Below are 13998 nucleotides of genomic sequence, written 5' to 3'. Positions count from 1 at the left end.
ATGCAAATACTAAAATGTGACGGAGAAAAGCTTGAAAATAACATTTTCACCCACAAGCACAAAACCAAGAGCCCTAAAATGTGATTCGTTTTGGCTTGCTTCTATAACTAAAACATGGCAATAACTTATACTAACAAACAAAACAAAACAGTGGTTGGACATCACAACACAACCAAAATTACTGTAATCATGTCCAATGAACTTAAAAATTGTCTGACTTCTAAACAGCTGTTACAATTACTTCAGGCTACAAACTATTCCCCAAAAGAGTATGGCTTGAAAAATGAACATTAAATGCTATAGTACAAGGTTATTATCGTTAACGAAAACTAACGAAATAACGACAACTAGAAGTGTAAAAACATTTTCGTTAACGGAAATAAAAATAAAAACAAAAAAAGCAAAACTAACTAAAACTGTAATGAGTGTTCATAAAACTAAAATTAACTGAATTTATAGCAAAATGTGTTTAGTTTTCATTGATGTGAGCGTGTCCTGGGTGAAAATAAAGTTTCGTTTCCAGATTTTTTCTTGCTGTGTCTCATTACGCCAGCAGGTGGCAGCACGTTAGTCGAGTCGTCTGTGTTGTTGCTCCGCCCACGCGCAGAATCATGTCAGGAAAAGTCGGGAGAAAGCGCCAGAGTCCAATTTGGGATTACTTTGAATATGACTGTGTTTTGGATAAAGCAAGTGTCTTGTAGTGGAAAGAGACAAATTATGAGGGACATTTCTAAAGGGGAAGAAATCCCACAAACCTTAAAGTGCACTTGAAAAGCTCACACAAGAAGGCTAACCTAGCTTACCTTGAGAAGGGAGCACACTCAACCCTCATCCCCAGAAACAGAAGCTAACCCCAGGCAAGGCAGCGTGATGCAACCCGAGACAACAGGACGGGGACATCTACATAACTGTGTGAATTCACCAAAATTACGAACACCCGGTGCTGCAAGAGTTAATAGTCTCATTGGGGCCAAGATATACATTTTATAGTTGCCTGGTATCAGTGGTTGTTCATCTGCCTTTATTTATTTATTTATTTATTTAAAGAACCCATAGGTGGGAATGTGAGTTGTCTGTCTCTGCGTGTTAGCCCTGCGACAGACAGGCGACCTGTGCAGGGTGCAGGGTATGGTAGCTGCAATAGCAACATACCCAAGGATGTAAGACCATATAGATCCACTGATCAGCCACAACTTTAAACCACTGACATGTGAGGTGAATGACACTGATCATTTGGATCCAGTCCAATGTTGTGCTGGGAAACCTTGGCTCCTTCATCCATCTCCATCTTTGGCATGTACCACCCACATAAACACTGTTGGAGACCAAACACACACATTGTTTCTATGTATGTTCACATTTTACTTGTTTTTAAGGACACCTGAGTCTTTAGGATTTCAGTGGTCATCGACGTCTGCTTGACACAAACAGACCAAACATCCTCAGTCCTCCATCAATGTGAGGAAGATCAGACACACAAATGAAATAAGACAAAAGGTTGCTGACAATGTGCTCAACAAAAACACCTCCTGGAGTCTGCCATGTTGATTTCTCTGCTGATATGCATAATGTGGAAGACAGTTAAATTAGTTTTTGGATTTTGATGCTGTCAACAGCACATTTGGTAGACTGTACTTTAGGACTAAGCTGCACAATTCTACTGTAAATGTGTAAGATTGTCACTAAGGGCTTAACAGAAAATGTATTCATTAAGGATTTGACAATTATCATAAATATTTTGAGTCTGTGTTTGGAAAAAGGCAGACCCAAACATTCAGACCCTGAGCCATAGCGAGCACCACAACAAAACCACCTACCTCAAAACCTGGTACACAGAACTTGATAGCAAGTTTTCAGATTTTACCTGATCTGACTTACTGGAAACTGAAGATGATCCTTCAGTTTAATGCAACATGGAGTTCATTGTTAATGCATTTATTAAAAACCATCAAGACTCAACTCAAACCAAACAAAAAGAAATTCAGGCTGAAAAATCCTTCAGATTCCTTCAATACAAATCAAAGAGCTCAAAAAAGAAGAGAGAGAAAAGAGACAGCATCTGTAGGAGGAATAATACTCAGAATGATATCATACTGGAACAAATAATCAGGCAATCATTTTCACAGCCACCAGGTGGCAACATTTCCTCTTCTCCACTACAGATTTCCTGTTTGTTATTTCGTCTTTAATGTGTCCATCTTTCTTCATCACATAAATGAATCATTAAATATTTTACGTAGAAGACAAAGACAAAGAACGAGATCGCGGATACAAGCGGCAGAAATGAGCTTCCTCCGAAGGGTGGCTGGCCTCTCCCTTACAGATAGGGTGAGAAGTTCGGCCATCCGGGAGGGGCTCAGAGTAGAGCAGCTGCTGCTCCACATCGAAAGGAGCCAGCTGAGGTGGTTGGGGCATCTGACAAGGATGGCCCCTGGGCGCCTCCTGGGTGAGGTGTTCCAGGCATGTCCCACCGGGAGGAGGCCCCGGGGCAGACCCAGGACACGCTGGAGAGATTATATCTCTCGGCTGGCCTGGGAACACCTTGGTATTCCCCCGGACAAGCTGGAGGAGGTGGCTGGGGAGAGGGAGGTCTGGGCCTCTTTGCTTAGGCTGCTGCCGGCCTCGGATAAAGCGGATGAAGATGGATGGATGGATGGATGGATGGATGGATGGGTTTAGTTCATGAAGCAACCACATTTATTTTCAATAAAACTGACCTTCTATAATAACACTTACCACATGTTCTGTCAATAAATTGCTGGGGTCTTCGTTGAGGTACACGCAGAGCCCCTTGATAATACATTGACACACAAGATCAACATCATCCTGGCAAAGGGTGACAAGCAGCATTTTATAAAATTATTATTTTCCCTAAACTGTAGACACAAATTATGCACAGTAATAGTCATGGTCCTGGGTCGGTGACCCAGCGCTTTAAGTTTATTATTAGCATTTTCCAATTTATTGATTATTATTGTTTGAGTTCTACGTGTTATATTCGGTCTGCCTCTGAGTCTGCGTCTGTATCTGTCTGTCTGTGGTGTCACCCCATCTGTTTGTGAGTCTGTCTGTTTAGTTCAATGTCTTGTCTGGTTCCATGTGTCTGAGTTTCCTGTTTTATTGTGAAGGTCTGTGTCGTATGTGAGTGTGTTCAGTTTACGTTTCCCCTGTCTCGTCAGCTGTGATTTCTCCCAGGTGTGTTCCCCTCCTGTCTCTCATCCCTTGATTACTGCCATCTGTGTATTTAAGCCCTGTGTTTCTCAGTGTCAGTGTCCGTCGGACCCTCAACAAGCTGTGTGTGGTTTGCCTCTGTGTTGCCAGTGTTTTGTCTCCAGCTCAGTATTTCTGCTACAGTGTTTTAGTTCACCAGCATTTTTGTTTGTCTTTTGGTGAGTTTAGTTTAGTAAGAGGTTTTCCGGCAATAAAGCTGCGCTTTAAGTTGTACTTCTGTGTCTGAGTCCTGCATTTTGGATCCATCACTCCTGCTTGCCTGCCACACAGCCAACCGTGACAGAACGACGCGACCAGTATGGATCCAGCAGACTCACTGAGGAAGCGCAGCTCAGCCTTTGACGGGACCCGGCTAGCGCTTGGAGGGCCTCTGTGCTGCCGTTCCTCACTAGCTGCTTACCCTTCGGTCCACTCACCTGCTTCTTCCCCCTGGATGCCCCGGTCTCACAGAAAACGCTCCCGCCGGTCCCGGGAGGATTACTATGAGACCGCGAGCAGCCAGCTTACACCAGCTCAAGCTTTCTACAAGATGTTAGGGATCATTATTGTGCCACCCGACTCACCCAGCGTTTCCACATCACAGCAGGAGCAGCCACAGCCGAGTCATTCTGCCAGCGCTGCTCCCTCTTCTACTTGGAAGCGGCGAACGCCTATTTTAAATAGGTACCTACCACAGGTCACAATTAAGGCGTTCCATGTCTTAAATGTGCATAGGTGTCCAAAGTGTAGATGTTTGAGTTTGTAATGAGTAAGTAGCTCCAATCTACCTTTAACTGATACTGAGCACACTTTACACTGCCGCATTCACTGGAGAAGGAGGAGCGGGAGAGAGACAGCTTTATTAACATTTGCAATGCAATTTAGTAGAGCTTAAATGTACTTAAAGCCCTTAAGTACTGCCCTATGTTTAGTTCAAACACTCACTTCTCCTACAGAGCCTTTAGGATGGAGGTAAATTTTGTTTCACAGGCAGAATAAGATATCTAGAAAATATCAAATTTTTCATCAATTATAGAAACATTTAACATCTATTAAAGATGTAGACAAACTATTCAACATAGTTCTGTGTGTTTTAAAATAAACTAATCATGGTTATTAATTATACATTGACCCTTGAGCGACAGTTGGACGACATCACGGAACGGATCACTGCAGTTGTGAAGTCTCAGAATCAAAAGAATGACAACACCATGGAACAGAAGTTTGATAGCATCATGGGGAGGCTCGCGGCGCTCCAACGGGAGATCGAGAGGCCAGTGTGGGAGTGTTAGGGCAGCCTGAAAATTCTCCTGGGCTGCTTGCATGGAAATTTACAAAATCAACATTGAGATTGTGGACCCCATCACCCCAGCTGCAGGCCCAAGGCTGGAGCTGAACTATCACTCCCTGATAACGACTGTGTTATGACTGTTCTTCCCGTCCCATGCAAGGCCACCTGGATTGGCTGGAAGACTGTTTACTTAGCCTGATAGGCCGAAGGACACTGTCTCAGCTAAACTATGGACACGCACACACATACACTTACACTGATAAGCACGCACTCATCCCCCCCTCCCTTTCCAACGCCTTCGATGCTTGTGCCCTACCGGGGAAGATACAACAACAACAACAACAACAACAACAACAACAATCTTTATTTATAGAGCACATTTAAAAACCAACGGCATGCCAAAGTGCTTAACATAAAACAAATTAACACAAGTATAATCAGAGTCATAAAAAAAATAAAAGTGTAAAATTATGTTCACAGGAAAAAGCCACCAATAGAAAAATATAACTATAGCACAATATAACTATGCCATCAAAACACAATGGCGATATGACATACACGGCGCAAATAAAAGCATGATAGGAAAATTAATAGAATAAATCACTGCAAACAAGGCCAGCATTTAACCGGTAGAAAAAGCAAGATTAAACAAATACGCTTTAAGCCGTGATTTAAAAGATTGAATAGAGTCAGACGCCCGGATGCCAATCAGAAGGTTGTTCCACAACTCTGGTGCGGCCAGGGCAAACGCTCGATCACCTCTAGACTTCAGCCGAGATCTAGGCTACACCAACAGTAACTGTGAGGATGATCTTAAAGCCCTAGCAGGAACATATGAGCTTAAGAGTTCCTTAAGATAGCTCGGTGCTGTGTTATTAGTGATTTTAAAAGTAAACAGCAGAATTTTAAATTGGATACGGTATTTCACAGGCAACCAGTGCAAATCAGCCAGGACGGGAGTAATGTGAGCAAACTTCCTAGTTTTGGTTAGAATGCGTGCAGCAGCATTTTGGACTGTCTGTAATCTGTGAAGGAGGGCAGAGCGGAGACCAAAATAGAGTGAATGGCAGTAATCCAGCCTCGAAGTTACAAAGGCATGGATGAGCTTTTCCAGGTCTTTATGCGAGATATACTGCCTGGCCTTAGAAATAAGGCGGAGTTGGTAAAAACTGGATCTAACAACAGCAGACACTTGTCTATCAAGTTTAAATGAGCTGTCAAGTAACACGCCCAGATTCCTAACAGTGTCGGAAAAGGAGTTAGTGAGAAAACCAAAAGCATCACGAAGTTTGGCACGAAGGACGTCACTGCCAAAGACCACAATTTCAGTTTTCTTATCATTAAGGATAAGAGTATTTGCCAGGAGCCATTGCCTGACCTCACGCATGCACTCTCGAAAACAATTCAAGGACAAAGCTAGGTCATCATTTAACTCAAAGTAGATCTGAATGTCATCAGCATAATAATGAAAAGCGATGTGATATTTCTCAAAGATAGCGCTTAATGGAAGCATGTACAATGAGAACAGAGTAGGGCCTAACACAGATCCCTGAGGGACACCACAACAGACAGGTACAGCGGAGGAAGAGGAAGTGGCCAAGTGAACCGAGGAGAGCCGATTGGAGAGGTATGATTTAAACCAATCCAAGGCAGCACCCTTGATGCCTACAGTGTGCTCAAGTCTCGCCAATAGTATGTTATGATCAACCATATCGAATGCCGACGATAAATCCAATAGCACTAGGACCGAGGAGCGCCCATTATCAGCCATTAGTAGAAGGTCATTAAGAACTCGGAGCAGCGCTGACTCAGTGCTATGATGTGGTTTGAAGGCCGATTGGAATTTATCATTAATGCTATTCTCATCCAGGTAGGCCTGGAGTTGAAGCAAAACTATCTTCTCAAGAATTTTGGCCAAGAACAGAAGCTTGGAAATCGGCCTATAGTTCGCATAATCATTATAATGGAGGTTCCTTTTTTTAAGAACAGGCTGAATTATAGCATGTTTAAAGGCTGATGGTACGCAACCAGAGAGCAAAGAAGAGTTCAAAAGGGACAATATACTAGGTCCAATTGCACTAAAACAGTCCTTAACTATACGAGATGGAAGAACATCATATACGAGATTAGTATTGTTCAGTTGTTCAACTAGACGCTTAAGAGTAGGGAGTGAAATGGGTTCAAACTGATAGAAGAGGAACAGTCAGGGGTAAACGCAGGGCCTGTCATTAAAGGAAGAGCAGATTTAAGAGATGAGACTTTATCTAAAAAATAATTTAAAAATTGTTCGCAAAGAACCGTGGAGCACAGCAGCGGCATAGTGGGGCAGGGGTTGACCACAGAGTTAAACATTTTAAATAAAATTCGAGGATTGTTACCATTAGTAGAGATAATTTTTGAAAGGAAAGCTGCTTTAGCCATTTTGGCAGCAGTTTGAAACTTCAAGCGGCTAATACGTAGGGTGTCGTAAGATGCCTGGAGTTTATCTTTCCTCCACCTCCTCTCATCACGCCGACACACGTCGTAGAGCGCGAACAGAGTCGCTTAACCAACATTGTGAATAAGTTCTGGGGCGCTTCATTTTAATAGGTGCAACAATGTCGAGGATGGAGGAACATGTAGTTAACAGGGTATTGGCAAAATTCTCAACCGTATGAGGGGTAAGACAATCTGACGTAATAAATGCAGAATACACAAAAGAAGCAGAGAAATTCACCACAGTATCAGCATTAACACCTTTACACTCTGCATGTGTGGGTGGTTGTGGTGGAGCGGGAAGAGGGAGGCAGCTGGAGATGGGGAGAGAAGGAAGGGAGGGGCAACTGACCCCTCCCTGGGGCCAGCTCCCCCGCTGACCCCAGTAGGCACCCCCATACTCTGCAACCCGCCAGGGAAAGGGGGCCCAGGCCCATCCAGACCGGGGCCCAGAACAGCAATGCCGCCCGGCCCCACAGAGCCCGGGACAGCCCACCCAACCCCACCACAGAGAAAACGGCACCCACCCCCCCATCCACTCATCTTCCAGACTACATGAGACAATAGACGCCCAGGTTTCCCTTGTTAATTCCTAATTGTCCATTCCTCTAAGAAAGGATTTGTTGCTCGAACAGTAAACTGTACTCTGTTGGACTCTGGCAGTATTATTTGCCCAGAGAATTTACCCATGGGACGTTGGTGGCTTTTATGTTCCTCCCTCTGCTAACCTCGCAGCTGCATGTGACATTATCCACTCTCCTCCCTCCCCCCACTGGGTAGGTCATATCATAAACTGATTCATCTCATCTCCTGCTATCTGCATGTTGTGAGGAGGCAGCCTATGACCACTAGCAGTATTAGGCAGTGGTTGGAGGAGGCCTTAGCAGAACTTAAGGGCTGTTTTGAGATGACACACTGGGAGACACTCTGAGCCTCACGGTGAGGACATCAATGGGCTCACTAAGTGTATCACCGACTACATAACCTTCTGCACTGACTCCATTGTTCCAGCTCAGACTGTTCATTGTTACCCAAATAGCAATCCCTTGTCATGATCTGAATGAGTGGCTGGAAACTTCCTCAGTCCCCTTGGTATCCACCCCTGGGCAGGGCCATCAGCAGTACCCCCCCCCCCCCACACACACACACACACACACAGGCAAGGTACTCTTTGTGTGTATGTAGACGTCATATGTTAATGAACCTATGCATATTCATGTAACCTCAATAAAAGGGCAGTGGTACGGGAGAACGGACGAGAGCAACTGGGGTCAAGCGAAGGGACGGCGCTTTGTCCGGTTCTCTCCCGTGCACGAGTAACATGAAGAACTTTGCCTACTTGTGTCTTGCTTTGCAGTGTAATTATATTGTCTTCAACGTTCCAGCGGATGGGTTCAAGCTACAAACCTATCATTAATTGGTCCTTCGATGCCGGAGTCCTGGAATCGCATTCACCGAGGGGAGGAGGGACACGCTGAAAGACTGACGTCAGCCAGGAAGTTCCTGTGGAGTCGCTGTCTGTCTTTTCTCCTCGATGAATGGCGATCGGCGGGATTCGAGGCTGATATTACACGCTAAGCAACGCCAAGTAAGTTTAAAGAGGCCGACTCTATAACCGTGTCGTTGTGCAGTCTCCGCCATTTTGTGAGGCGTTGAGAAGTTCGCTGCTTTGTGGAGAGAAACCCGGGTTCCTTGCTACTGTGTGCAGCAAGAGGTTCCTTACCGCTTTGTGGGGTAAGAGGTTCCTCGCTACTTTGTGCAGCGAGAGGTGAGTTCTCCGCCACTTTGTGGGATGTTGAGAAGTTCCGCGGGGTCCAGATTGTGCTGGACAGTAGGCCTATTTTGTGTTATTGTTATTTTCGTCCTCGTTGTTGTTGTTGTTGTGTGTGAGTGTGTGCGGAGCAGACCGCGTGGTGTGTGACGTCAGCACCTGTTGTTGTTATCATGGGTTTCTAAGCAACCAAGAGTGAGTCGGAGGGAGAAAGACGTTTGTGCTCCTGGCAGCACAAAGTATTTATGTAAAAAAGAGAGGGAGCGAAGGTTCCACAGCTGCGCGGGTGCACGCGAATGCGGTCGCGCGGGTTTCATGGGTGCATGGGGGCCCATCCCTGGCGCAGGGTGCCGCCGGTGAGTCGAGCCACCTGTGGGGCTCTTCAACCGGTGGGGGAGATTGTCACACCTTGCAGGAGCTTTCCTCCCCTCAGGAACTCTCTGCAGGAGGGGGAGATACAGGAGAGGTGGAGGAAGATCTCAGCCTGGGCGTCTATTGTCTCATGTAGTCTGGAAGACGAGTGGATGGTGGGGTGGGTGCCGTTTTCTCTGTGGTGGGGTTGGGTGGACTGTCCCGGGCTCTGTGGGGCCGGGGGGCGCTGCTGCGCTGGGCCCCGGTCTGGATGGGCCTGGGCCCCCTTTTCCCTGGCGGGTCGCGGAGTATGGGAGTGCCTACTGGGGTCAGCGGGGGAGCTGGCCCCAGGGAGGGGTCATTTCGGAGGTGGGGTGCCCCCGGCCTCTCGGCCTGGGGCTCGGTCACTCAGGCACAGCTGGCTGCCAGCGGAGCTCACGGGCGCGTCACTGCAACCCCCCCTGGCTTCTGCTCCGCGGCTGCTGAATGAGCCCTCATCTGGGACTCTCCTTAGCTCTTACTGGGACAGTGGCGCGGCTGCCCCTCTGTTGGTCTTCCTTGGTCTCTTGTGTTCTGGGGGCCTCTGGATGTCTGGAGTTTTGATCTCCTCCATACCTGCTTCATACCCTGGAGGATGGGGCTGTGGCCCCCCCACACTCCCTAGCAGATCGTTACATGGAGAAACCTTTGGAATGCAAGCATGCTGATCCACACAGGTATGCACACAGGTGTACACACGGGTATTCACAGACGCGGACTAAAGCTTTCTTGGCTGCTGCCTCAAAGCACACTGTGCGCTGTCTATCTTGCGTGTTGCACAATATCGTTTATTATTTAGTATCTACTGATATCTACTGCTAGCTAGTTTATTGTGATGGTGCTTTTTTTTTCTATTATTATGTTGCTCTTTGTTGTTTGCTGTCTCCTCTGTTGTGTTTTTTTCTCCATACAGGTGACCCAGGAGTTTTTTTATTTTTTTATTTTTTGTTTTTTTTCTCTCTTCCCCCCCTTCTCACCGTCTCTTCTCCCCTTTGGTTTTCTTTCTTTCTCTCCCCCTCTTTCTTTCATTCTTTCTCCCTGTCCTATCCCACAGTCATGTCTGTCCCGTTTGCAACTGAAAATAAAATAAATTCATAATTATAATAAAGGTCAATCAAATGGATCAATATGGCAAGGCCATGATGATCCACTTGGTAAAATAAATCCGCTTGGCATCTTTCTTGGCCTCAAGACAACAATTCTGATGGCTATAGATCCAAACGGGACAAAAAAAAAAGAAAACACACCAGCCTTGAAGAGCGTGTGGAGAAGGCCAGCCCACATCAGCAGCTATGCTCTGGTGGGTGGCTTTCCCTCCACCCCTTGCTGACACAATGTTAACTCTTTAGCTTGCCCTGATCAAAAACAGCCTGTGTGCCAAACCATTGAGGTGGATAGTTGTTAAAAGTCATCTACATTAAGCTTGTGGTTGCTTAGATTCAGTACAATGACATGTGAGGTGAAGTGATATAGGTAAATATTTAAACTAATGATGTGCATAGAGGCACTTGACCTGTGTGAAAGACTGTCGTCTTATTATGAGCCATTGTTGAGATATAGAGCACACCTGTGAAAACAACTAATATGCTGAACCCTGTATGAAACATCTAAAAGTACATGATGGAGAAGCTGTATTGAATATGAAAGTGTAAGACTTTGCCGCTGTGGGCAGAGCATGCGACTACTGTGTGATGTTGCGTTGCAGTTTTTTTCTGAGCTGATGAGCAAGCTGCACATTATCAGATCAAGAGCTGTCTGAGAACTACTTAAAGAGAGGGAAACAGAGCTATGATAACTGTGATAACTGGAGTGTGCAGCGTTCCCGTGAGCAGTTTTCCTGCATCTTGACTCATGTGTGTGGAGTGTTCATAGCATCAGCATCATGTTTTTGTTTATTTGTTTTGTTGGGTTGAACATAATTAAATAAACGTGTGATCATGCCTATGGATCACCATGGCACATATCTCCAGCCATATGATTTATTTATGCAGATGAAAAAGTGAGTGTGAATGTGTCTGACATCACAGTGTTTTTGTGCACTGTGCAAAAGTAATTGCCTCTGATTGTGAGTGAGAGCGGTGATTTTGCGGATCACAAGCTATTGTAACGAAAAAAAAAAAAGAGTGAAAAAGAGACAAATTACATTGTAGACGAAGAAAAATAATCATAGGAAAAAGGTTTTGTGTTGATCAGCCGAAAAACAACTACAATGTCATTTTCTGCTTTTAAGAAAGGATTGTTCACAAAAACAGAGAGAGAGAGAGAGATGTGTGTTGATTAAGCAGTGATGATGATAATGAAATGTCTTAGTTTGTCACTTTCAGGTGAAAAGCAGACCTGAATCAATTTTCCACATGCAGCGGTCGGACGAAAAGTTATAGTTTAACAATTGGAAACGTTCAAGCCAAGTTTCTGGCTGACTTACAGCACGATCTGTCTCAAAACTCTCACTCTAACCTGAAAAAACCTGATCAGCAGCGGCAGTATCGGAGCAGAGGCTGCAGAAGCAATCTAAACAAGCAGAGAAGAAGAAAGCAAACCCATCTTCCTATCTGATTGGATGAATTCCACGGAGGGGCGAGCAAAATGCCGGCGTGAAGAGGAGTTTTTGTTCGAGCTCTTAGCACGAGACACTTATTTGATGTCTTTCTGGCTTTCGGGACTTTTTTGGAGATCAACGCGCTAAGCTTGCTGGATCTGAGGCCAGGTTCTGCGGCGGCAGCATGTCAACATGTTCAGAAAAGACTGAAGAAGACGGCTTCCAAGCCGAAGAAGGTCGGCACCAGCGTGGGCGAGTTGATCGTGAAAGCCGTGTCCGCTTCCAAGGAGCGCAACGGCGTGTCCGCGGCCGCTCTCAAGAAGGCTCTGGCTGCCGGAGGCTACGATGTGGACAGGAACAAGGCCCGTGTCAAGACCGCCATCAAGAGCCTGGTGGCGAAGGGCACTCTGGTGCAGACCAAGGGCACCGGGGCCTCCGGATCCTTCAAGATGAACAAGGATACTGAGACCAAAGCCAAGACGCCCGCCGCGGCCAAAGCCAAGAAACCGGCAGCAGTTGCTAAGAAGTCGCCTCAGTGAGAGTGGTGAGAACCCAAATTTTGTTATTAAATGTGGGAAATCAAAATTTGGGTTAGCAAACCTGGGAAAAGAAAACTGACTGCTTAAGTTGGAAAATTGAGACGGAGTCTGAAACACTGCGAAAATAGAAACATATACAAAATCACAAACAAGCAGAACATGCATTAACCCTACTAACAATTCCAAACACAAAATAACTCATGAAGACTCATAGCACATTAGTTAAGAAATGATTAAATAATAGCAGAGAAGTGTGTAGGAAAGGCAGCTTTAAGAACATGCTCTGCTGAATATGCAGCTCCACAGACATGCATTAGACCTGCCTAATAACAGAAACACACATGCAATGAAAATTAGCTTGTTATCTTTCATCAGTGTAAAATAGTGTCAATTTAGCAGACACTTGTTATCAAACACTGAATTTATCCTAAAGAAAAAAAAATTGACTCTCTAAGTTGCAGGACAACAATTTAACTTTTGTGGGGAAAAAAAAAGATCCTGGTTTGACCAATCAGTGATCAGACAATAAATTTAGTGCTAAAATGGTAAATTGGGAGAAGCTTCCTGCTTGATTGATGCAGCAAGTAATTTACTGTATGAGGGAAATTGTCTTTTGTGATAATATTTTGAACATGCTTTCCTGTTGTCCTGTCAACTTAGTGGGTTAATAGCTGATATGCAAATTAGTTGATCGTTTTAGATTAATGAAAGGTGACTGAATTCTAGCACGAGTGAATGAGATGTGTTGGAGTTGTTGTGTTGAGTTTCCTGCTTTGATGTGCGAGTGAATCCTGTATCTAGATACACAACTCTGAATACGTCAGAACAAACTTTTTTGTGAAGTGCATGACAGCATGTCACATGTTTTATGATGAAGGGAAAAGGAAAGTTGAATAAAATAGATCTGTGGTTTAGATGAGTGAAGAGCACAGACCTGGTGATTAAACTCATAGCTAATAAGACATTAGGGTTATGTTGTTTTGTGCAGCTGATGGTTGATTTGGAGTGAATCTAGCTGATGATTCTTCTTTTGTTGTGAAGTCGAGCCTGCCGATTAGTATGATGGTATGATTTACCCTCCTGAGATGAGGAGTTTGTGTCATGACTTAACAAGGCCTTTTTATTTTGATACTTTCACAGTGCACTGAGAGTTTGGTTTGATAATCTCTGTTATTTTTTATTTTTATCTTTTGAACAGGCACTGATTTTGTTTGTCTATTTCTTTTCTTTAAGCAGATCTGCACGTCAGAAATTAAAAGTGCTATACGACCTGTCGAGAACGCTGTTACAAGTGCATTTTCTCCACATTAAAATGGGTTCTGGAGAAAGCCACTTATTGGGACAATATTAAATGAGTGTCCCAGCCTAAAAAGGATCCAGCGATGTAATCCAAACTAAAGTTCTTCTTTTTCTTTTTTGAAATGACGTCATTTTGCTGGAAGTGGAAACTAAATGCGACGACAGGCTCCACTATCAGCAAAGAAAGAATGAATGAATGGAAATAAAGAACAAACTGACTGACTGGTAAAAGCTGACAAGACTTGACCACGACTTAAAGTTAATCTCCACCTAGACAGGACAAAAGGGTGGATGAATTTATGTGTTTTTTGTTACAGGAGCAGAAAGATGACAGCAACATCCGAGGTTGCGTGATGATTTAACCTTTTAAATGCCATTTTCTCTGTCTGTGAATTTACTATGTGTGTGTCATTCACTAACTTGTGTTGCTCACAGACATTACTGTGAGAAAGTGTATACACCTGCGCAGCGCTAACATTTACAT

At 44.6% G+C, this 13998-nt stretch overlaps 1 pseudogene; it reads left to right on the top strand.

The window, feature by feature from the left end:
- Nucleotides 1–9070: 9070 nt before the first annotated feature.
- Nucleotides 9071–12215, top strand: LOC147315316 (histone H1.5 pseudogene; annotated as a pseudogene).
- The last annotated feature ends 1783 nt before the right edge of the window (nt 12216–13998 follow it).

Source organism: Aulonocara sp. 'chitande type north' Nkhata Bay, linkage group LG14, assembly GCF_057382095.1.
Source record: "Aulonocara sp. 'chitande type north' Nkhata Bay isolate Kocher_YH1m ecotype deep benthic linkage group LG14, A_spYH_male_GT1.1, whole genome shotgun sequence".
Lineage (NCBI taxonomy): Eukaryota > Metazoa > Chordata > Actinopteri > Cichliformes > Cichlidae > Aulonocara > Aulonocara sp. 'chitande type north' Nkhata Bay.
Note: the sequence above shows the minus strand (reverse complement) of the source record. Positions and strands in the feature narration are given on the sequence as shown.